Source organism: Phyllobates terribilis, unplaced genomic scaffold (genome assembly GCF_046119375.1).
Source record: "Phyllobates terribilis strain yellow unplaced genomic scaffold, ASM4611937v1 Scaffold_3__8_contigs__length_932513732, whole genome shotgun sequence".
Lineage (NCBI taxonomy): Eukaryota > Metazoa > Chordata > Amphibia > Anura > Dendrobatidae > Phyllobates > Phyllobates terribilis.
The window spans coordinates 329,812,314-329,837,566 of record NW_027362763.1 but is presented as its reverse complement, the minus strand read 5'-3'; the positions used below and the strand labels follow the sequence as shown (position 1 = coordinate 329,837,566).

At 42.0% G+C, this 25,253-nt stretch overlaps 1 protein-coding gene across 4 annotated transcripts in view; it reads right to left on the bottom strand.

Moving 5' to 3' along the window:
- FGF12 (fibroblast growth factor 12) overlaps nt 1-25,253 on the bottom strand; it is a 590,755-nt gene that overhangs the window by 38,307 nt on the left and 527,195 nt on the right. The window lies entirely within an intron of this gene.

Below are 25,253 nucleotides of genomic sequence, written 5' to 3'. Positions count from 1 at the left end.
TACTTGTTTTCTTTGAAACAATTGTACGTACTGATTCCAGATCTTTCTGTAGCTCTCCACCGGTGGTTCTTGGCTCATGGACAACTATTTTGATAATTCTTTTCACTCCTCTGTCTGAAATCTTACGGGGAGCACCTGGTTGTGGTCGGTTTATGGTGAAATTATGTTCTTTCCATTTTTGGATTATGGCCCTAACAGTGCTCACTGGAACCTTCAGTAGTGTAGACATTTTTCTTTAACCAATGCCATCAGTATGTTTTGCAACAATAAAGTTACAAAGGTGCTGAGCCAACTCACTACTTTTACCCATCATGAGATCTTTCTTGTGTGGCACCTTGGTAATGAGACACCTTTTTATAGCCTATAAGCTGAACCAGCTGATATTATTTTTCACTAAGTGGCAGGATTTCTTTCTAGTTTGTGATAGATTTTAGCTGGTGTCATGACTTTCTATGCTTTTTGGTACCTCTCGTTCTGCATGTGTTCAATACTTTTTCCCTGTGTCATTTCTCATTATTACAAATTATAGTACTTAATTTATGGACATCTATGGGTTGATTTCTTTGCCTGTGTAGATTGAATGGGTTGTTACTGACATCTGGGGAGAATTTCATGTCAATAGCACCTTGAGAATTTTTTTTACTTAGAAAATTGGCGACGTGTCCAATACTTATTTCACCCACTTATATTTATATGTGTGTATGTATGTATAAACACATTATATATATATATATATATATATATATATATATATATATATATATATATAAATATACACAGAACAGACCAAAAGTTTGGACACACCTTCTCATTTAAAGATTTTTCTGTATTTTCATGACTATGAAAATTGTACATTCACACTGAAGGCATCAAAACTATGAATTAACACATGTGGAATAATATACTTAACAAAAAAGTGTGAAACAACTGAAAATATGTCTTATATTCTAGGTTCTTCAAAGTAGCCACCTTTTGCTTTGATGACTGCTTTGCACACTCTTGGCATTCTATTGATGAGCTTCACGAGGCAGTCACCGGAAATGGTTTTCACTTCACAGGTGTGCCCTGTCAGGTTTAATAAGTGGGATTTCTTGCCTTATAGATGGGGTTGGGACCATCAGTTGTGTTGTGCAGAAGTCTGGTGGATACACAGCTGATAGTCCTACTGAATAGACTGTTAGAATTTGTATTATGGCAAGAAAAAAGCAGCTAAGTAAAGAAAAACGAGTGGCCATCATTACTTTAAGAAATTAAGGTCAGTCAGTCCGAAAAATTGGGCAAACTTTGAATGTGTCCCCAAGTGCAGTTGCAAAAACCATCAAGCGCTACAAAGAAACTGGCTCACATGAGGACCGCCGCAGGAAAGGAAGACCAAGAGTCAACTTTGCTTCTGAGGATAAGTTTATCCGAGTCACCAGCCTCAGAAATCGCAGGTTAACAGCAGCTCAGACTAGAGACCAGGTCAATGCCACACAGAGTTCTAGCAGCAGACACATCTCTTCAACAACTGTTAAGAGGAGACTTTGTGCAGCAGGCCTTCATGGTAAAATAGCTGCTAGGAAACCACAGCTAAGGACAGGCAACAAGCAGAAGAGACTTGTTTGGTCTACAGAACACAAGGAATGGACATTAGACCAGTGGAAATCTGTGCTTTGCTCTGATGAGTCCAAATTTGAGATCTTTGGTTCCAACCACCGTGTCTTTGTGCGACGCAGAAAAGGTGAACGGATGGACTCTACATGCCTGGTTCCCACCGTGAAGCATGGAGGAGGAGGTATGATGGTGCTTTGCTGGTGACACTGTTGCGGATTTATTCAAAATTGAAGGCATACTGAACCAGCATGGCTTACACAGCATCTTGCAGCGGCATGCTATTCCATCCGGTTTGCGTTTAATTGGACCATCATTTATTTTTCAACAGGACAATGACCCCAAACACACCTCCAGGCTGTGTAAGGGCTATTTGACCAAGAAGGAGAGTGATGGGGTGCTACGCCAGATGACCTGGCCTCCACAGTCACCATACCTGAACCCAATCGAGATGGTTTGGGGTGAGCTGGACCACAGAGTGAAGGCAAAAGGGTCAACAAGTGCCAAGCATCTCTGGGAACTCATTCAAGCTTGTTGGAAGACCATTTCCGGTGACTACTGTTAGAACTCTCCTGTTAGGTTTTTTCTAGTTTGCTGGTCACATGACCTCTTTTGCCTATTTAATCCTGCTCCGCCCTCCTGGCCTTGCTGGACTTCATTGTAATTTCTACTCTTAAGTTAGCCTGGTGCTTAGTTACCTTTCTCAGTCTGTTTAGCTTGGTCTTCGGACCTTTATGTTCTATGTTGTGTGTTTGTCTTTTACTGCTACAATTTCTGCTAGGAGGTGCCCAACTTTATCCCAGTCCCTAGTTCTTGTAGGGATCCCTCCCTTGCATCTATAGGTCTTCGTACAGACTAGCCGAGGACTTTAGCGGGTCTGATCGCAGGATCAGGTTCCCCGTTACATCGTAGGGATCTAGCTTAGTTCTATTGTAGGGTCAGATCTCCTTTCTTTCCTTAGTGCTTGTAGCAGATCATAACAACTACCTCTTGAAGCTCATCAAGAGAATGCCAAGAGTGTGCAAAGCAGTCATCAAAGCAAAAGGTGGCTACTTTGAAGAACCTAGAATATAAGACATATTTTCAGCTGTTTCACACTTGATATATAATATATATCATGTATATAATTCCACATGTGTTAATTCATAGTTTTGATGCCTTCAGTGTGAATGTACAATTTTCATAGTCAAGAAAATACAGAAAAAACTGTAAATGAGAAGGTGTGTCCAAACTTTTGGTCTGTACTGTAAGTACATTAGAGTCTCTAGTTTGATAAATCGACGCCTCACAGCTCCTCAACTGGCAGCTTCATTAAATAGTACAAGTAAAACGCCAGTGTCAACGTCTACAGTGAAGAGCAACTCCGGGATGCTGGCCTTCAGGGCAAAATGGCAAAGAAAAAGCCACATCTGATACTGGCTAATAAAAGGAAAAGATTAATATGGGCAAAAGAACACAGACATTGGACAGAGGAAGATTGGAAAAAAGTTTTATGGACAGACAAATCAAAGTTTGAGGTGTTTGGATCACACAGAAGAACATTTGTGAGACGTAGAACAACTGAAAAGATGTTGGAAGAGTGCCTGACGCCATCTGTCAAGCATGGTGGAGGTAATGTGATGGTCTGGGGTTGCTTTGGTGCTGGTAAAGTGGGAGATTTGTACAAGGTAAATGGGATTTTGAATAAGGAAGGCTATCACTCCATTTTGCAACGCCATGCCATACCCTGTGGACAGCGCTTGATTGGAGCCAATTTCATCCTACAACAGGACAATGACCCAAAGCACACCTCCAAATTATGCATGAACTATTTAGGGAAGAAGCAGGCAGCTGGTATTCTAATCTGTAATGGAGTGGCCAGCACAGTCACCCGATCTCAACCCCATTGAGCTGTTGTGGGAGCAAATTGACCGTATGGTACGCAAAAAGTGCCCAGGGGCTTCAGGAAGCATGGGGTGAAATTTCTTAAGATTACCTCAGCAAATTAACAGCTAGAATGCCAAAGGTCTGCAATGCTGTAATTGCCGCAAAGGGAGAATTCTTTGACGAAAGCAAAGTTTGAAGGAGAAAAGTATTCTTTCTAATAAAAATCATTATTTATAACCTTGTCAATGTCTGGACTATATTTTCTATTCATTTTGCAGCTCATATGATAAATAAAAGTATGAGTTTTGGAAAACACAAAATTGTTTGGGTGACCCCAAACTTTTGAACAGTAGTGTATATATATATATATATATATATATATATATATATATATATATATATATATAAAAAAGTAAGTAAGAAGACCTTTGCTCATACCCTACAATGCAAATTTTCATATTCTACTCTGCTGAGAATCATTAGCATTTTAAAAGTTTTCTTTTGTTTTTAACATGCACATAATATCTATATTTAAAAAATGCTATTTCCACACTGGCCACATATTAGAATCCTATTTTCAAATAAATAGGGTCTGAGTCAGCCTATTGCTGCTAATTTCTGTGGCTGCCATAAACATTAGTAGCAATAGACTGTCTGATATCCTACAGAAGCATCATCCGAGCAAGGTAAGGGTTATTTTGAAAGGAGGGGAGAGGAGGTGAGCTTTGGCCATCTATTGTGAATGGTAAACCTGTGTTATCTACTAAACATACGTTTATCTGCTATTATAATCTTGTCTATGATGGCAATAACTGCTAAAAAGTCATATAGGCAGAAAAGGAAGTATGAGTCCAATATTAAATCTATAGACCAGTGTGAATATTGCAAGATTTTTGTTTCTCTTAATAAAGATAGTAGTATGGATAGTATAATACTGAAAAAAAGTTGCTTTTTTAATATGGTAAAAACATAAAAACCTGATTTAAATAATAATTAAATTTCTGATATCACATTTCTAATTCAACCAATATGGTACTTAAAAAAAAAAGTAAGGAATTTCACACGTTGCAATAAAAAAATCTCCTATGATTATACCTTAGCAGCTCCAGTGCAAGTTTTTCCACGGAGCAGACTACAAAAAAAAGTAAATGGTCATCTCAACTTCTTGATGACCTACTAAATATATATTATAAAAACTAGAGGCTACATGGATGGAAATATATCTGCAGAATCAGACTATAAAACAGTTTGCTGTCCGTTGCCCACAAACCATCTTTAAAGAGCTGTAGACACAAAATGCCATAGACCAGCAATTACGAATATTTGCAAATTTGCTTTACCTTTATCATTTTAGATGCATTAGAAATATGAAAAAAATTGATGCAAAGGGATAATTTTTTGTTAATTTAGATAATGCCAGATACTCCCCGATAATGCAGATAAACTCTAAATCTAGAGTTTTATTATAGGGTTGGATTATTTTCTTCTACCCTAGAATTAGGTTTAGAGGTGGTGCGAATCAATTTGCATGTCCCATTCCATCAGTGGCCAATTCTGTGGCCAGGAACAGGAGAATTGTCTCTTACCTGATGGCATCTGCGACTCTTCTCTTAATTAGCTGGCCTGGCACGATGTCTAATATCGGCTACTAATATCAGCCCCCAGCTGAATACCTAGCCTTTACCAGCTATTAAAATGGGGGACCCCCCAAAAAATGACATGGGGTCCCCCCTATTTTAATAGCTAGCAAAGGCTAAGCAGACAGCTGGGGGCTGATATTAATAGCCCAGGAAGGGTGCCATGAATATTGGCCCCCTCCCAGGCTAGAAATACCAGCCGTCAGCCGCCCCAGAAATGGCGCATCCATAGGATGCGCCAATTCTGGCACTTAGCCTCGCTCTTCCCACTGCCCTGTAGCGGTGGCAGTGGGGTAATAGGGTTTGGGTTGATGTCAGCTTATAATGCCAGCTGACATCAAGACCAGGTTAGTAATGGAGAGGCGTCTATAAGACACCCCCAATACAAACCCCATAGTCAAAGTTAAAAAAAACCACAAACACCCAGAATAAAGTCCTTTAATTGAAATAAACACACAATTCTTTAATGTTCTAAATTAAACTATACTTTCCATCACGCCCATTCCAGCTGAAGCCAACGATCTCCTGCAATAAAAATAAAATAATAAAGCAACCTCATCCTTACCTTTCCATGGTTCCCAGGACGGCTCCAGCTCTGCTACATTCACATGACAGGCTGGATCGCAGCCGAAAGCTGCCATCCAGCTTGCCATGCCGCAGACACTGAGAAGCGCAGGCATGCTTGCGCGCCTCAGTGTCTGGCTGTGACGGCATCCAGATGAGCCGAGTTCATGTCCAATGAACTCAGCTCACCTCATGCACGTCACTGACAGCGTGGGGGAATTCTCCTGAACTCAGCGCTTGAGCAGGAGAATTCTCCCACGCTGGGATGGCATTGAGATGACAGGCTGGATCGCAGCTGAGCGCTGCCATCCAGCATGCCATCCTTCATAGACACTGCAGAGCGCAGGCATGCTTGCGCTCTGCAGTGTCCCTGAAGGATGACAAGGCCTTGACCACGAGATCACATGTTTGTGACCCGGTATGCCAAGGACCGTATCCCTCTCCCACAGCCCCATGTATGGCAGGGCTCCGCGTCGCAGCTTGACTTATTTCTTAACCAGCTCAACATCAATGACATTAATGTCAGGCTCACTTGGAAATATAGCCAGACCAAAATTGATTTGCTCGACCTACTAGTCACTAAGTCTTCCGACGGTACCATTAGTACAGATATTTTCAGGAAAGAGACATCTGTGAACGCACTCTTACATTTTGAGTCTTCACACCCACCTAATTTGAAAAAATCTATCCCAGTCAGTCAATACTTAAGAGCACGCCGTATTTGTTCGGATAATACACGGTTCTGTGCTCAGGCAGCGGAATTATCTCATAGATTTACTAACAGAGGCTACAAATATCGGGATATCTGTAGAGGCTTCAACCGAGCCAAAGGAATTAACAGACAAACCCTCATCATGGGACAGGGCAAGAAAAAACCCCCCTTAACACATGCTCCTCCAAGATTTATCACTACCTTCAACACCAACTGGAAGGATATTAAGGGTATTTTACTTAAACACTGGTCAGTACTACGTACTGATAGGAGCCTACAATATGAGCTCCCAAGATACCCTTCTATTACATGGCGTAAATCGCGTACATTGGGGGACATACTCTGCAATAGCCACTATGTACCACCTAGAAGTTCCTGTTCGACAGCCCGGGCCCCCCCTGGGGCTGTTCTCCCTGTGGTGGTTGCTCAGTATGTAAATACATTCCAAGGACTAAGTCCTTTTCAAATTCCAAAAATGATAAGGTCTTTAAAATTGTCCATCATGTTACATGTGAGACTGAGGCAGTAGTTTACCATATAAAATGCCCATGCGGGCTTATATATATCGGTATGACCTCGAGAGCACTAAAAATAAGGATACAGGAACACATCTGGGATATCAAAAATGTAGCAAGATGTATTGAGCCCCAGTTATTAAAAACTATCCCCAGACATTTTTTTGAACAACATATTGACCGCATCTACATTGGGATTAGGGGCGGAAACATAAAACAGAAACTACTTCAAAAAGAGACCAAATGGATGGTTACATTGGATACGCTTGTCCCCAATGGCCTTAATGAGGCCATCAGTTTCAAGTCTTTTTTATAAATTCCTCTGAGTGCTTTTTTGTTTTAACCGCGGGAGCTATGTATGTTTTTATGGTTTTCTATGTTTGATGCTGATTTGGATTTTGTTTATCAAATTTTTTCTAGTGTCAGATCCCCTTTTGTCATGATTCCACAAGTGAATAGCCATTTGGAGAAGATAACTCATACGGTCCGTCTGTACCTCTTGGATCAAGCATTTCGACCGACCTGTCTTTTGCACAAGCACCTATAAAGAAGAATCTTACTATCCCCATGAATGCGCCTGGACGATTATTCTGTATATTATGTCTGTAATTTACATTACCACTATTTGGTCCTGATGTACGGTTTTTGTGTATGCATAGATACATACGTGCGGGAGAATATAGCTATTGTGGCCAGGGATGAAGATATGTAATTTGTGGATTGATGTTCCTGCACACACGGTGCTGATACGGAGACTCTAGCAATACTTTTCTATATGTGCGGTAATATGCCATTACTACATCTAGATATGACTATAGCTGGGTGGGGGATAGAATTGTTCCCGCACTCACAGTATGTGCATGTCTACCCTTAGTAAGCGTACATTACCATATGAACGTTTATGCAGGGTTTAGTATTTATTATATTTGGATCGATTTGGTAGTTCATCCTGTTATTATTATTATTTTTTTTTTATATATTTGTGTTACCTTTTTTAGATACTATATCATTTCGGATCACATTCAGGCCAGCGTAACTATAATTATGATTCATTATTCTGAAGGCCGACATCTGCCATTTACCATAGATATGGCATTTTTACTATACTTTTTTGATCCGATATGATGTTATCCCTTATAATTCTGAAGATGCTGTCACTTGTGTCTTATGATCCCTTGTGAATATTATCAAGATGTAATCATCAGTTTATAATTTTTACATATCACGTGCGCTGTACTATTTCATAGGACTCTCTGTATAGATGTCGGCATGGTTATGGCGTAGTTTTGCCGGTTCACAACATGTCTTCGTCACTTTTTCTTTCTTTTTTCATTTTCTGACAAATGTAGATTACATCCATGTGGGCATTGGTGTGCTTCGCTGTCTATACTCACCCAGACCTGACTTCTTCTCCCTCTTAGCGCAGATGCACCTCGCACATGCGCTGTCCGCGCCGTGTGGCGTTGCTGGCCGGGCGGGGTGACGGGGTGGGATGACGCATCGCGTCCTCCTCCTCGTCATCCCCTGCTCGAGCCGGCCGGCCGCGCCACGGAGCAGGACAACATGACGAGTCGCGCGCCGATTCGCTTGTGGCTCTGACTCCCTCATTTAAATAGCTCCTGTCTTTTAACTTTAACCACGCCTCCTGACGAAGCCGGAAGGTGAAATGCGCGTCGAGGCCACTGCACGGGTCCCACAGACGCTCTGCTTCATCTGCGAGCATGGCACAAGGTAATTCCCTCACTCTGTACCCTTTTTAATTGGTCACTTACATGTATAGGGATCCAACATGATTGCATACTATGAGCTTGACTTATTGCCGGCATTTAATCCAGCTGTCATTTAAATGCTTAGTATACATAGGGACTTGCCTTATTACCTTTCTTTATGACTTGCTCTCGCTGGATGGGACCTTTCTATGTCTCTAAAACCTCTTTAGTGTGATAGATTCTCTATCACCTTTTTCTACATCACCATAGCAGCACCTTTCTCTACTTTATACTTTTTAGATGAATTGTATTTATGTCATATATTGATATTATCTTGAATAAAGTTTACTTCTTTATAAAACAGACTCCACAGTTTGTTTGGATTCCCATTAGATTTTAATCTTTCTATGGTGCACTATTAGTGGATCATCTAGATCTGGGAATATTTTTCTTGTTTTTTTTTTCCCCAGCTGTCTGCCTAGCCTTTGCTAGCTATTAAAATAGGGGGACCCCACGCCATTTTTTTGGGGGGTCCCCCATTTTAATAGCTGGTAAAGGCTAGGTATTCAGCTGGGGGCTGATATTAGTAGCCTGGGAAGCTCTGTGGGTATTACCCCCTTCCCAGGCTTCAAACATCTGCCCCAGCCGTCTGCTTAACCTCCGCTAGAGACTAAAATTAAGGGGAACCCCACGCCAATTTTTTTTTTAATAAATCCTTTATTTTAACACTAAATGACAAGTACAGTAAGCAACACTATCACTGTACTTATTATATATGTGACTGACATGTTTCTATCTATCTAATCTATGTGTGATGCTCTATTCTTTCTGTTCTAAATTGTCGGGTACCGGTGTATGCCGCTGATGAATTGCTGGACATCTTTTTTAAAGAGACGGGTGCATGAAAATCAGAGGGCACTAGTGTGTTCCAAGTGCCCTGCTATGTTTTTCATGCACCCTCCTATATACCCTGCCTGCCTGTCTGCCTATATATTCTGCCTGCCTGACGTTTAATTGAGCACCGTTCCCATTGATTTGTGCAATTTTTGACCTTCTGCAGACCGCCGGGGGGGACCACCAGAAAAATGCTCGAGTTTCCCATAGACTTACATTGGGCTCGTTGCTCGGGTCGAGCACCCGAGTATTCCAATATGCTCGACCCGAGCTTTGAGCACCCGAGCATTTTAGTATTCGCTCATCACTAGCCATGACTACAGCATGTGTCTACTGCAGCCAATCGCTGGTCTCAGTTGTAAGGCCAAAGTAAATGTAGATAAAAAAAAAGCATTAAAAGGGTTTTTCCATGAACAAAAGTTAATTTTAATCAATAGATCTTGGAATAATAATAACTTCCACAATTGGATGTGATTAAATCAAATATTTCTGTGCCGAGATAATCTTTTGAACGTGCCCCTGCTGTGTACTGTATAATGGCTGTGTCTGACCATACAGGAACATGGTCTGATCATACCACAGGAAAAGAGTATACAGATAGGACAGCAAGGGATCACGGCTTATTCTTTTTGTGAGGTAAAACATTTCCCTGCCTGTTTTCAAGCAATGTTTTACTTCAAAGAAAGAATCAGCTGTGATCCCCTGCTGTTCTGTCTGTATACTCTTTTGCTTCCCCCCCTGCTCAGGAGCTGTGGTATGATCAGACCATGTTCTGTACATGGTCAGAGCAGCCATTACACAGTACACAGCAGGGGCACATTTATAAGATTATCTCAGCACAGGAACATTTTAAACACATCCAATTGTTGAACTTATTATTCAAAGATCTATTGATTAAAATTAACTTTTGCTTGTCGCAAAACCCATTTAATTCTAGAAAAGTCCTTTAAAATGATTATGTCACCAGGTTTTTGCTACCCTATCTGATTATGTAGGGGTAGAGACACTGATTCCAGCGTTGTGTTACTTACTAAGCTGCTTGCTGTCATTTTGATAAAAGCACTGTTTTAACTTCTGCAGATCTAGCTGATCTCTGAATGCTGAGCCCTGCAGATTTACAGCTTTCTGTGTACAGAGCTCATGAATATGGAGGACTATCAGGCAGCAGGTTTACTAGTTCTCTAGTGATAATCTCCTGCTGATAAAACAATGATTTTATCAAAACTACACCAAGCAGCCAAGAAAGTGACATATCGCTGGAATCAGGGTCTCTGTCTCTACATCAAGCTACTCTCAGATTAGGCGGCAAATACGTGGTGACAGATTCCTTGTCAGTAGTGTTGAGCGAACATGCTCGACACTGCTCGGTACTCGCTCGAGCATCACGCTACTCGGGATGTTCGGCGAGCACCGAGCATTTCCGGGTTACTCGGGCGGGAGCTCGGGTCTCCGCCCTGCATGTTTGGTGCTCTTTACAGAGCCAATGAACATGCAGGGATTGACAGCCAGTCACTGTAATGCCGCAGCCATGTTGTTTGTGGGCATTACAGTGATTGGCTGGCCGCACAGCGTCACCTCCCAGACGATCAGCCCGTCATGATTGGTGTGTGTGGGTGTCTGTGCGTGTGTCTGCGAGTGTGTGCGATGTCTGCGGTGTCTGTGCGATGCGTGCGGGTGTGCGCGGTGTCTGTGCGATGTCTGCGGTGTCTGTGCGATGTCTGCGAGTGTGTGCGGTGTCTGTGCGATGTCTGCGGGTGTGTGCGGTGTCTGTGCGATGTCTGCGAGTGTGTGCGGTGTCTATGCGATGTCTGCAGGATGTGTGCGGGTGTGTGCGTGCAGGCAGACATAGGCCGATGTGACACTACTACTCCCATCGGCCTATGTCTGTCCCCCGTCCACTCGTGCCAGCAGGATCAGATCGATGGGAGCAGTAGTTCCCGTCAGCCTGATCCTACTATTTAAATTGCCCTACTGTGTCCCCAATAAATGTTAAATACATTTCATTGGTGGCCAGTGGTTGCCTACAATAAATTAGTTCATACATTACCTGTCCCCGCCGATCGCCACCTAAAATAAAGTAAAAAATAAAAAACTACACCTATACTCACCTAGACACCTAATTCCCCGAAGCCATCGATCTCCTGTAATAAAATATAAAATAATAAACCACAACCTTATCCTTACCCCTCCGTAGTAGTCCACGAGTGTCCCACGATGATCTCCAGTTTAGAGCAGCCACATAGAATGCGACCGCTCTGAACCGCTGCCGCCGCTAGAATGATGGGGCCGTAAAGCAGCCCCGTCATTGAATAAGCGGGTTCGCCGGAGTTCAGGCAGCGCTGCTCCGGTTAGCTCCTTTACGGCCCTGCTGTATCGTGAGAAATTCCCACGGTACAGCAGTGCCGTAAAGGAGGTCTCCGGAGCTGCGCTGCCTGAATGCACTCCGGTGACCTCAGTCAGGGGCTCCCGCTGCCGGGAGCGGACGTGTTCCCGGCAGTGTGAGCTTACAGCAGCCATGCACAGCTGTCACCATCTCAAGATGTGACAGCTGTGCATGGGAGATCAGCGCAGGAACGTGGACAGGTAACTATTTTTTTTTAGTAAACTAAGAATTAAATAAAATTGTGTGTTTTATTTCAAATAAATTATTTTTTCCTGGGTGTAGTGTGTGTTTTTTCTTTTTAACACTTTGTAGGTTAGTAATGGGGTGTCTTATAGACGCCCATCATTACTAACCTGGGCTTCATAGCAGCTGGCGCTGACATGAACCCCAACCCTATTACCCCCTGCCACCGCACCAGGGCAGCGTGGAAGAGCGAGGCTAAGTGCCAGAGTTGGCACATCCTATGGATGCGCCATTTCTGGGGCGGCTGACGGCTGGTGTTTCTAGCCTGGGAGGGGGCCAATATTCATGGCACCCTTCCTGGGCTATTAATATCAGCCCCCAGCTGTCTGCCTAGCCTTTGCTAGCTATTAAATAAGGGGTACCCCACGTCATTTTTTTGGGGGGTCCCCCATTTTAATAGCTAGTGAAGGCTAGGTATTCAGCTGGGGGCTGATATTAGTAGTCTGGGAAGCTCCGTGGGTATTACCCACTTCCCAGGCTTCAAACATCTGCCCCAGCCGTCTGCTTAACCTCCGCTAGAGCCTAAAATTATCGGGGATCCCCACGCCAATTTTTTTTTTAATAAATCCTTTATTTTAACACTAAATGACATTTGAGGAGTTAATAAAGATGCAGTCCCTAAATTATTATTTATTTTTTAATTAATTTTTCCCAAAAATTTTGACGTGGGCTTTGCCATATTTTTGTATGCCAGCCAGGTACAGCATCCAGCTTCTATGAACGCACCATTTTCCGGGGTGGCTGCGGACTGCAATTTACACTGGGGGGGGGGGGGGGGCAGAAAGCTTGGGCCTCCCTGCGCTGCAGATTCCATCCCCCAGCTGCCTAGTTGTACCTGGCTGGACACACAAATAGGGAGAAGCCCCACGTATTTTTTTTTTAAATTATTTCATGAAATTCATGAAATAATAAAGAAAAAAAGGGCTTCCCTATATTGTTGTGTCTGGCCAGGTACAAATAGGCAGCTGGTGGTTGGGCGCAGCCCGTTCCTGCCTGCTGTACCTGGCTGGACACAAATATAGTGCGAAGCCCCAAGTCAAATTTTTTTTAATTATTTCAGGAAATTCATGAAATAATTAAAAAAAAATTGATGTGGGGCTTCGCCCTATATTTGTGTCCAGCCACGTACAGCAGGCAGGAACGGGCTGCCCCCAACCACCAGCTGCCTATTTGTACCTGGCCGGACACAACAATATAGGGAAGGCCTTTTTTTCTTAATTATTTCATGAAATAATTAAAAAAAAAAATACGTGGGGCTTCGCCCTATTGTTGTGTCCAGCCAGGTACAACTAGGCAGCTGGGGGCTGGAATCCGCAGCGCAGGGAGACCCAAGCTTTCTGGGCCCCACCCGCTGCAAATTGCAGTCCGCTGCCACCCCGGAAAATGGCGCGTTCATAGAAGCGCCATCTTCTGGCGCTGTACCCAACTCATCCAGGGCCCTGGTGCGGTGGCTCACTGGGTAATAAAGGGGTTAAGGCCAGCTTGGCATTATCAGCTGGCCCTAAGCCCGAAATTCATGGGGTCACGCCAATATTAGACATGACCACCATGAATTTCTAGTAAAGTATTTAAAAAAAACACAACACCCAGAAAAAAGTCCTTTAATTGAAATAAACACACAATTCTTTATTGTTCTAAATTAAACTATACTTACCATCACGCCCATTCCAGCTGAAGCCAACGATCTCCTGCAATAAAAGAAAAATAATAAAGCAACCTCATCCTTACCTTTCCATGGTTCCCACGACAGCTTCAGCTCTGCTACATCGAGATGACAGGCTGGACCGCAGCACAACGCTGCCATCCAGCCTGTCATCCCACAGACACTGAGAAGCGCAGGCTTGCTTGCGCTCCTCAGTGTCTCTCTTTGACGGCATAAAGATGAGCCGAGGTCATGTCCAATGAACTCGGCTCACCTCATGCACGTCACTGACAGCGTGGGAAAATTCTCCTGCACTCAGTGCTTCAGCGTGAGAATTTTCCCACGCTGTCAGTGACGTGAATGAGGTGAGGTCATGTCCAATGAACTCAGCTCACCTCATGCACGTCACTGACAGCGTGGGAAAATTCTCACGCTGAAGCGCTGAGTGCAGGAGAATTTTCCCACGCTGTCAGTGACGTGCATGAGGTGAGCCGAGTTCATTGGACATGAACTCGGCTCATCTGGATGCCGTCACAGAGAGACACTGAGGAGCGCAAGCAAGCCTGCGCTTCTCAGTGTCTGCGGGATGACACGCTGGATGGCAGTGTTCTGCTGCGGTCCAGCCTGTCATCTCGATGTAGCAGAGCTGGAGCTGTCCTGGGAACCATGGAAAGGTAAGGATGAGGTTGCTTTATTATTTTTCTTTTATTGCAGGAGATCCTTGGCTTCAGCTGGAATGGGCGTGATGGTAAGTAGAGTTTAATTTAGAACAATAAAGAATTGTGTCTTTATTTCAATTAAAGGACTTTATTCTGGGTGTTTGTGTTTTTTTTTTTAACTTTGACTATGGGGTTAGTAATGGGGGTGTCTTATAGACGCCTCTCCATTACTAACCTGGGCTTGATGTCAGCTGGCATTATAAGCTGACATCAACCCCAACCCTATTACCCCACTGCCACCGCTACAGGGCAGTGGGAAGAGCGAGGCTAAGTGCCAGAATTGGCGCATCCTATGGATGCGCCATTTCTGGGGCGGCTGACGGCTGGTGTTTCTAGCCTGGGAGGGGGCCAATATTCATGGCACCCTTCCTGGGCTATTAATATCAGCCCCCAGCTGTCTGCCTAGCCTTTGCTAGCTATTAAATTAGGGGGGACCCCACGTCATTTTTTTGAGGGGGTCCCCCATTTTAATAGCTAGTAAAGGCTAGGTATTCAGTGGGGGCTGATATTAGTAGCCTGGGAAGCTCCGTGGGTATTACCCCCTTCCCAGGCTTCAAACATCTGCCCCAGCCATCTGCTTAACCTCCGCTAGAGACTAAAATTAAGGGGAACCCCACGCCAATTTTTTTTTAAATAAATCCTTTATTTTAACACTAAATGACAAGTACAGTAATCAACACTATCACTGTACTTCATATATATGTGACTGACATGTTTCTATCTATATAATCTATGTGTGATTCTCTATTCCTTCTATTCTAAATTGTCGGGTACAGACGCTGAATTGCCGGCCGGCTTTTTTAAAGAGACGGTGCATGAAAACACTATTATATTTTTAAAGAAATCCTTTACACTAAATGACAAGTACAGTAAGCAACACTGTCACTGTACTTCATATATATGCGACTGACATGTTTCTATCTATCTAATCTATGTGTGAAGCTCTAGTCTTTCTGTTGTAAATTGTCGGGTACCGGTGTATGCCGCTGATGAATTGCCGGCTTTTCGCGTAATACATTCTACATTATTCTTAGTTGTTTTACTTCATGTAGAATTAACCTACAAGGAAAGAAAGGGTTTATTTTCATTCCGATATTTGTGTCCCATTGACTTGCATTGGTTTCCTGTATCGGAATCGGCGATATCCGATACTTTTTGGGTATCGGTCCGATCCAATCCGATACGATATTTCCTGATATCGGAAGGTATCGCTTAACACTATCCTTAACATATTTCACAGGAAAGCACTTTCACTTTCGTTTTTGAACGTTTTATTTTGAGCCTGTAAAAGTGTATTAATACCTCTGACCACGTTGTTGACAGCAGTGACCTGGGGGTCAGAAATGCTTCCTGGGGCGATCCCCATGCTGTCCCCATGTCATTTGAGCACTGTCACTATCGTTTTGGGCACTTTTTAGGCTTTCTACAGACTGCCGGGGGTGCCGCCGCAAAAATGCTCGAGTCTCCCATAGACTAACATTGGGCTCGTTGCTCGGGTCGAGCACCCGAGTATCACGGCGAGCTCGGCCCGAGCTTCGAGCACCCGAGCATTTTAGTGCTCGCTCAACACTACTTGTCAGTTTTCTTGTCACATGTACGTTGGCGTCTCTATTAGTAGCTGATGTCACAGATTCCTTTATAAATGGCAAAAGTTTTACAGAATGCTCCAATACTTTTTCGAGTATAATGACACACACTATGACGAAACTCAATAGTCCTTATTATAGTTAATGGGGTCTTTAGTATTCATCAAGTGACAGATGAGTTGAATTCCATTTTTCTTTTGCTCCCAAGGGAGGACAGAAATATGGAAAGAAGAATGCAGATATAAATAGAGCCCAAGATTGTGAATTATATCAAAAGAATAATTAGGACATATAGACGTGAATCCTACGACCTGTGCAGGTTTGGGCTGGCAATGAAGATATCCTTATTACATCAGTAAAATATATTTGTTCCAGCTCAAAACTATTCTGGGAGCTAAAGGCTCTTTACTTCCAGTCTATCATAACTTCACAATATAATCTACAACATTCATGTGACAGGAAGGTTATCAGAAATATCCCAGTGCTCCGTTACATTCAGAATCACTGTGACAATAAATCTGATATGTAATAATGCTGTGGGCATGGGCTGCGAACAGTAAAAACTGGAGATAAACATAGATAAAAGGTGATTAGTTGCCTTCATTATGATGAGCATTATACAGATACACTGTGGTACAGCACACATTAAGACAAACTAACTCCAGCTTTATTTAACATTGGGAATATTTGCTTCAGTTACAGAAAACAATGTACAAGCAAATGACTATTCTTGCTGTATTAGTTTACCAGTCTGTCTTCATATTGGTGGAGACGCGCGCTGCGGGCAACTACAGTAACATCAATTCCTGTGAGACCGGCACCATCTCCTTGACTATTCACAAGTAAAATGCACCGCTTTATAACTATTTCCATTAAGCTCCAATCAATATTCCATACAAGAGCATTTTATAAACCTATTTGCCATCCTGTATAAAGCTATTGTGCTAGTTTTAGATCTGTATATCCAAAGAGTTCCCTTCAAAGGGGCTGTCCATCTTGGCAAATATGACTAGATTGCGGCATTTCTTGTTTAAAGGGGACCTGTCACCATGAAAATGCAGTTCAATCTGCAGGCATAAATTATAGAACAAAGAGAGCTGAGCAGACAGATGTATAGTTTAGGGAGAAAAGATTCAATATAACCTGTGTTTTAAGCATTGAAACCAGGGCTGTGGAGTCGATAAGCCAAACCTCCGAGTCCGACTCCAACTCCGACTCCCTCATACATGGCTCATGTTTAAGTGATTACTGCAGCACAGATTCATCTCAGCTAAAAGTCTAGACCCTTATAACTTTCCCAAATTCTTATGAAAAAATATTCCCCACAAACTGCATTGAACTACTGTACCCAATTTATTATACATTTTAGGAGTTGGAGTTGGTCCATTTTATACCGACTCCGACTCCACAGCCCTGATTGAAACCTCTTGACTTATTGAGATTTTCAGATTTACATGTATAAGTGTGCATACGGAGACGGCTGTCAATCACTGATAGGACCGCCCACTGGACCAAAGATCCCAGAAAGAGCAGAGGATTAAATGATTAAAACACAGGTAATACTGAATCTTTTCTCATAAAACTACATATCAATCTAGTAATCTCCTCCTGCTCTATAACATGCGGCCTGCAGATTACACTGCATTTTCATGGTGACAGATTTCCTTTAACCCCTTTCACCATCTTGCCATTTTCCATTTTTTGCGCTTTCATTTTTTGCTTGTCTTCTTCCCAGAGCCATACATTTTTTATTTATCCGTCAATATGGCCGTACGAGGGCTTGTTTTTGCGGGATGAATTATACTTTTGAATGACACCATTGATTTTACCATATAGTGTAATGAATAACAGAAATAAATTCCAAGTGTGGTGAAATTTCAAACAAAAAACCCAAAAAACAATTGTGGACTTGCACTTTATTTATCATGGTCACTAAATGCTAATACTGACCAGCCAATATGATTCCCCAGGTCAGTATGAGTATGCAGATATGAAACATGTATAGGTTTTTTTTTTTATTTAAGTGGTGAAAAAAAAACACTGAAATGTGAATGAAAAAAAAATAGCTTGTCGTCATTTCCCGAGACCTGTAGCGTCTCTATTTTTCATGATCTGGGTGAGGGCTTATTGTTTTGCACCCAGAGCTGACGTTTTTATTGATACCATTTTAAGGTAGATACGATGTTTTGATAGGCTGTTATTGCATTTTATTGCAATGTTGCAGCAGCCCAAAAAAAAAAAATGTTGGCATTTAAATTTTTTTCTCGGTACGCTGGAATAATTTACTTTATATTTTGATAGATCAGACATTTATGAACGCAGCAATACCAAATATGGGGATTTTTTCTTAAATTGTTTTATTTTCAATGGGGCAAAAGGGGGGTCATTTGAACTTGTGTTTTTTTTTATATTTTTTTATACTTTTTAAAACTTTTTTTTAAACTTTTTACTGACTTTAATAGTCCCCTTAGGAGACTTCAAGCTGCGATCATCCGATCACCCGTGCTACATGCTGATGCCCTGTTCTGTGTAGCAAAAATCACGATTTTCTATGAATGCCGGCCATGAGGCAACGTTTCTAGGAGATTCCCAATGAAAGGAACGGGGATCTTCTGCAGACTCTCTGGTGTCATGACAACCCATCGGCACCCCAGGAGCACGTGACAGGCGGCCGATGGGAGGGACTTGTGACGCGCTTTCACCTGGTGAGTGGTAAATGCTGCCGTCAGTGATAAACAGCGGTATTTAACTGGTTTGAGGAACATGACAGCTGATCAGATCAGCTGTTATGCGCTGGGAAAGATGCAGGCTCAGCATCAGAGCCTGCATCAAAGGTGGGGGCACGACCTTGGACATACCTATACTGTGAGAGTCTGGAAGTTTAATCAATGCATCTATTACCTTGTTCAATAAAATAACTATCAATGTTTCTGAATTTTCTTGGAAATAATTTCCAGTTTTGCCCCTTGTTCTTGTGTTTCTTATTAAAACAGTTTCCTCCTGAACCTTATTTAAACCTTTAACCTAAGGAACATAGAAATATTGAGCATTTTTGCAATAAGGTTTCATGAAAAATGTTGGACCATTTACCTTCTACAGCATCTATGTATCACAGTACATATTAGACTACAGAATGAATTAAGAGTGAGCTCGTCCTGAATGCAGTGTCTGGAATATTCTACTTTCCTCTAAGCTAATGAACTTTGATTTGGCTATCACTCAGGAGAAGGTAGATAGGGGTTAAAAACCCTGCTGTGTACAAAATTGAACCAAATTGTAAATGAATCCCTCTAGCAATAATGATTTTAAGTAAAAAATAAATGAATTTAAGTAAAACATTTTCTCCAAAGGTGTCCATATCTTTAACATTATCCATACATTTTTAGAAGGAACAACAGAAGAAAAGAACAACACTGACGTCTAAAAAAAGATGCTCTAAAATTTTTATTTCATTGAGAATATAAGAAGTTACAGAAACAGCCAAGTCAGTAGATTGAGCGGATAATCCCTTAATAACTCAATTACTGTATGTGTATCAACTATGACTGCAGTAAACTAGATTTGGGAGACTAAAAATCTTTTGAAGCCCGCTATCAGTTTTGCTGACTGATAAAAATTCTAGTTAGAATTATTAAAGGGAATCTGTCAGAACAAATATCCTTCTCTACCCCAAAACGGTTTGTATGATCATGTAACACCTTTACTGATGCAAACGTTTGACTGAAAAATCTGTTTTGATTCATATTCAAATGAGGTTTAAGTGCTCTAGGTGTGTCAAAGCACTTCCCAAGTCTCAGCCTCTCAGCTCTATTCCCCTCCCGGCTTGCCTTCACACCCGGTGAGCAGTCAGTCTAGCACAGGAAGGAGGGTATGGGCAGGGAATACAGCCAGGAAGGAAAAGGCTTGGGAAGTGCTTTGACAATCTCGGAGAATTTAAGCCTCGTTTAGTTTTATTTTCCAGTCAGGGAGCAAAATATTGCATATGTAAATGTGTGGGTGACATCCATTTTCAGAGAACAACATGACCATATGAAACAGTTTGGACGGTGAATCGTTCTGATATATTCCCTTTAAGTAGCCTGATCATTTAGGTTATCACATCCGGCTTAACAGCAGTCATGACCATGGAAAACATCTGTAGAGAGATTTAACATTCATATTGAAGATTACAAATTTGATATCAGATTTACAGAATTATGGGGAATACATTAGACATTGTATAACCGTGATCTGAGCAAACTAGTTTTTTCATGTCAAACTACATAGGTCTGTTGAAAGAAAGTGTTGCTTTATTTTCCTAAATGAATGTATGGCTTCAGCAGGAAATAGCTGCAGGACTTTCTCATTTTGTTATAGTGAAATGTCACCACTGAGAGAAGGCAGAGATACACATGAGGAGTTTGAGATATGTTCTTTTTCTCTTTAATGGAGCAAGTTACACGGATACACCATTTAGTGATTTATGAATGGCCGCATTGAAAATGACACTTTCACCTTCATAACAAGAAGGAAGAAATACAGCAGCAGTACAAAAAAGCACAAGCTTCTTCTGACACTATAAACTGAATGATTAGACAGAGCAATCTTCCTTTTATGACCTGTTTACTAATATTTATTGCTCGCTTAAAACGATGCCTGAACTTTTCATGAATGAGCTGGTATTTCTCAAAAAAGATTATTTGGAAGTGCCATGTAATCAGAGGATTTAAAAGACATTTTTTTCATCCTGATGAAGAGGAAACCTGAAACGGGTAGATTTGACTCTGTTTGTTTATTTGTTATTGAATTGTAAAAGTATTTTTATCTATTAAATTCATTCAGCAAGTCTCTGGCTGTCACTCCAGTATATGGTTTATCTTCCACTGCATAGCTTAGTGTGCAAGGAGGAGAGGCTGACCTGGAAGAAGGGGAATAGGAATCTTTCTCCCCATACAAAGTAAGTGGAGCTTCAATCCTTCAATTCCCTTAGTACCCATGTGGACTTACCATGCTCGTCGGCTGGCGCTCCTTTTGTTTGTTTTTTCAGCTTTCTTTTTTTTCCGTCATTTATTGTTTTGTTTGCTACCTAATTATTATATGCTAATATATTTTTGGAAAAAAGTGTTTCCTAAAACAGACTACAAAATTATGGAGCTGATACATCAAATTGTTTACTCCAGTCTGGCGTAAAACATTTTGAATAGTTGCAAAATTTTTGCGCAACATGGAATTACAGATCGGGATGGCATGTGGCTATGCTTCCCTGTCAAATTCATGTTAAGTGATGTTGTTTCTTATGCCAAAAATGTTACTCTAGTCCTTGACTGAAGCAAATGAGATTTCTTTACTGGAGTAACATTTCTGCAAAAGGCGCAAGCCACTGAGAAGATGTGCTGAATTCATTAAGTGGCATGGGCCTCTTAATGAATTTGGTGCAACTTATTCCTGCAGGCACTTCATGTATGAAACACCAGTCTTAATGAATCAGGACCTGAAATCAAATCATCAATAAATGCTCTCTGACATAAGATATGCCACAGATGTCTGGTAGGTGCAGACCCTTCTTTTAGGAACCATACCTGCATGAGATTTTATGTGCAGACCCCTCTTTTAAGAACCGTACCTGCAGGAGATTTTAGGGGCAGACCCCTCTTTTAGGAACCATATCTGCAGGAGATCTTAAGTATTGTAATCTCAGAATGCCAATCCAAAATAGCTAAAACCTAATGAGGTTGCCATGTTTGTGCACCGATCTCTGCTTTAAAGTCCGTATAATTTCCAAAGTCTTCAGTGGAAAGAATTGTGCACAAACATAGCAGCTATTCAATCTCTTTAAATGACAATAGAGGTCATCAATAGGCAAACATGTAGACCACTGTTCTCTGGATAGGTGAGTGTCCTATAGGTGGCATCTGCACTTATTAGAAATCGATAGCATATTCTTTGGATATGCCATACATGTGAAAGATGGGTAAATCTCTTCACAGGGTACCTGGCAGCAGGATTATAAAGGTGTTAGGAGTTCTGCTCTGCCTCTTAATAACCTTGTAATCATATATTTATTACAAATTTATTATAGATATGTGTTTTTAAAGTAACAGCAAAACTAAAATTGAATCTCAGAGTGGCTATACTTGGACTAGTCTGGGAGCAGTTATCATACAGTCAGAGTTTTTAGATGTAGCAGAGCTCAGAAAGGTAACCCTGCCCACACCTCAGCTTTCTGTGTACACTGTCTATTGACAGTGAGCTGTTAATCAGAGGAGGGGGTGTGGTCAGACCAGGGCTCATGGGAGCTGTAGTCCTGACAGTGATAATCTGGTGATAAAACATTCATTGTATTGAAATAACAGCACTTAGCCTAATAAATGACATCCCTGAAATCTGTGTCTCAGCCCCTACCTCATGCTGCCCTAAGGTTACGTAGCAAACACCTGCTGACAACATTCCCTTTAATATTAATTTGACCCTTTGATAATTAATTTACCCCAGTCCAGGAAATATGTGTATGACTTTAGCTATGATAAGAAAGAAAAACAAAGAAAGAAAATCAAAAACTAAAAACTAATTTGGTTGTGAATTCTGCCAATGACCACTCGTTTGTAATCCTGCAGAACTTGCTTCTTTATCTTTGAAGCTGCACATATTTTTATTGCCTGGGCTCCACAATTATGCTTTGTTTTTTTAAGAACTGCACTCATTTAGAGCAGAAAGAACGGCTGAGATAAATGTACAGTAATTCCATTAGATATTTTTCATGCTTCAGGGGGATAAAATCTCCATAATGCAGACAGTCTTGGTCTCACTTTGCAGGTTTATGATCCTAAAGGCAATTAAATGAGTTCAGTAGTAAGTTGGTTGATGCTTTTTTTTTTAGGGATTTGTATAAACTTTTTCTTCTTCAAACTGAAATGTTCCAAACATACAAGAAGCACGCAGCTGATTTTATGAGCACAATTTATAGTTTTATTATCAGCCAAAATCTTTCATAGCAAATTAAACTGCATACCATTTAGCTCATATCTCTGACATTACAAAAACGTTAGGTCTCTGTAAAAATGCATTTCTGGAAAGGCAGGTTCTGTGGAACAAGGCTATGCTTTAGAATTCCAATATAGACATGATAGAAATGATATTTTCAGCAGTAAAGATGAGATCTACAATACATTACACAAGCTGTAGACATGTAAAGGTCATCTACAAAAAGGTAAGTTCCATTGGGCTGCTATTTACGTCAATGCACTTACGGTAATTTTCCTATGAAGCATATGGATACATTGGGACATCAGGAGGGTTATTAAATGGAAAGAGTTAAAGGCACATTCACCCATGGTAGATTTGTTTTAGAAATTTCTGTGACTCCAAATCAATTCAATGCATCTCAACTGGGATGTTTAAACAGGCAGACCATGGATTTCTAGAATTCTCAGTTAGATTAATTGGACAAGTTCCGAAATGTAGGCAACAAATCGCATGTGAATAGTTATACATATATGTTGATTATAGATGTGAGACCCCTGTGCTAAGATGAATCCTATTTATTTAAGGATGTGCAAAGTCATGGGGAATGCTACTCTAATGCGGGATAGACAAATCCCATCACTAATGTCGCTAGCTCATCCTACACCAATGGAAAATGAAAGGAGGTGTGGTTCAGACTTTTCAAAATGCTCTCATGCCTCTGTGGAAGGCCAATTTTGGGAAGAGAACAGGTCGCTGATCTGATAGAAAGGGGCAGTGAAGAAGAATGACACCAAGTATGGAAATTAAACATGGGAAACGTATAGTCATATTTAAGTTCAAGGTGGAGAGTCACATTAAACTTTTTAGTGGACAGCATCCAGAACTTGTCACTACTAGCTATTAGCCTATGAGTGGATTTACAAAACCTCAACAAAAGTGTGGCGCCCCTGCGGGTCCAGTGGCCACGGAGGTTCGGCATCTCAGCCAGAGGTGGGGAGGGAGCGCTACCTGGGTCCCACACACCCACATCCAATGGAGGACTGCAAGACTCAGCTAACAAACTGGAGGTTGCGGTATCTCTAAGTGCCGCAGCCAAAACCACACACAATAGCTGAAAAGCTGGCCATATAGGACCAAGGGGACAGAGAGGACGTCGCCCGACAAGGCCCGCGGCCACTGGCTCGGGACACTGTGTGTGAGGCGCAGGGCAGGAGGGCAAGAGCCAGCGCAGAGAGACGACCCGGGAAGGTACACAAGAAGGGGGTCCCGATCAAGGGCACCCACGTTATCTGAGAGTTGGCTGGATCACTTTCCAGGAGGACACAAGACTCGGTCGGCTGTTATAATATGGCTAGTAGTTGTAACCTGGAGCACCGTAAAAACTGTGAGTAAAAACTTGAAGACTGCACCCCGCTGTGTCCTTGATTTAATTGCTGCGTTACCTGTCTTGCACTAAACCACCAACATCAAAAATTCCTATTTAACTACCCTGAGGCCTAGCTCTACCCGTGGAGAGCTGAACCATCTCTGCTGCGTCACCAACGGCCCCAGTGGATCTGAACAGCAGCAGTGGCCACCTATAGTCGCATACCACAGGTGGCGTCACGAAACTTTATCCCCAAAACTTTATTCCCCTAAATAAACTGTCCTTTTTATTGACCGCCCTGGGCCACGGACAGGGTCACGCCACCGTGACTACCCCAATAGAACCGACCGGCCCAGCTTCCGAGTACCCTACGGCCCCAGGGGGTGCATCATTTGATATAAAGCATTAATTAAAATGGTAACAAATGAGAAAAGGAAAGTGTTTGCAGCGGATCATTCAGGATACTCTCAAGTGTGTTGACAACAGAACAAAGTTTTAATTAGCTATAAACAGGTACAGATATGATAGGTTTTGTGGAATCAGGAATATACATATCTTAACCACTTTACAGCCTGTGCCGTATTTGTAGGCACAGGCTGTAACCCCACGGTTCAGTGAGGGCTCCGGCGCTGAGCCCGCACTGAACCGGGCACATGTCAGCTGATTATTACAGCTGACATGTGCCTGCAACAGTCGCGGGTGGAATCGCGATCCACCCGTGGCTGTTAACATGTTAAATGCCGCTGTCAATCTCTGACAGCGGCATTTAACATCGCCGTGCCGGAAGCGCGTCACTTACCCCGTCCATCGGTGACCCCGTCACATGATCGCGGGTCACCGATGGGTGGGCATGACAACCCTGGGTCTGCAACAGACTCCAGTGGT